Source organism: Octopus bimaculoides, chromosome 1 (genome assembly GCF_001194135.2).
Source record: "Octopus bimaculoides isolate UCB-OBI-ISO-001 chromosome 1, ASM119413v2, whole genome shotgun sequence".
Classification (NCBI taxonomy): Eukaryota; Metazoa; Mollusca; class Cephalopoda; order Octopoda; family Octopodidae; genus Octopus; species Octopus bimaculoides.
Genome location: NC_068981.1, coordinates 173,615,031 through 173,616,360, shown reverse-complemented (window position 1 = coordinate 173,616,360; position 1,330 = coordinate 173,615,031).

Sequence of the window (1,330 nt, the reverse complement as noted above, 5' to 3'; positions counted from 1 at the left end):
CTCTCTCTCTCTCTCTCTCTCTCTCTCTCTCTCTCTCTCTCTCTCCCTCTCTCTTTTTCTCCTATTCGATTTGCTTGAGTTGTTAATAGACGTGCTTTGCTTCTATGAACTTGGTGGATCCAGCTTCAATAATTACAACGCTGCTCTGGGTGTTTTATAGCAGTGTAAGAGATGCACACTGGAATCGTAACCGAAAATCGAAATCTTAGTTTTTTATGTTAGATTACATTGTTCTCGGAATTTGCTGATGTTAATTCATTTCTTTTTACAATCATGGTTGATATTGGGTTAAACAACAACAACAACAACAACAACCATTTCCATGAACATTATCTGTTATGAAATTGTTTTCACTGTATGAAGAAGAAAAAAAGGAAGAAATACCAATGTTAATTCAATCAATGTAATTGCTGTCAATAATCCTAAATGCTACAGTGAACAAGTCAAAAACAAGCCATAGAACAAGCCATAGAACAAGCCATAGAACGAGCCATAGAACGAACCATAGAACAAGCCATAGATAGCTTCACTGCAGAATATAAAACATGGGAAAATTGTCTGTGTGTATTTCGTTTAGCAATTGCACTTCCAAAACTAAACTTTTATAATAAACACACAAATTCTGGATGTGTCATGTTTTATATTTATTTTTATCACCAACTCTATCTTTCGCCAATCATGTTAAACTGATTATCTTATGTTACCTAAATGATTAAAAAAGGGAAAAAAATAAATAAAATCCACTACTTCACAGGAACAATCTACACAACATCTTGGCTTCGTTTCAAATTAGTTTTCAGGAACATTTTTTCATGCATTTACCCCCACCCCTTTTTTTTCCTGCTGTTTAATATTAGTAAAATAAATCTACCCGTCTTGTGTGTTTTCTTTACTTTATTTCATGAATCAAGCAACTTAATACATTTGTTTCTTGAATCAACAACTCACTTTATTTTGTTTCTATCTCTCTCTCTTTTTCTCCCTTCCCTATCTCTCTCCCCCTCTCCCTCTCCCTCCCCTCCCCTCCCCCTGTCCCTTTTCCTTCTCCTTTTCCTCCTCTCACTTTCTTTCACTCTCTTTTACCTCATACAAGAATACAGGTGCAGCTATGTATGTTCGTCCATCGACATGAAATGTGCGTGTGTGTCTGCATGTATAAGTGTATGTATGTACTTACGTTGTATGTACGCTTTGCATGTATGTATGTATGTATGTATGTATGTATGTATGTATGTATGTATGCTTGAAGAGAAATACATATGCACGCCGTGTTTATACACTACATTTTCTTCACTAACTGCTTTGTCAGTTATCAGATATATATACATAT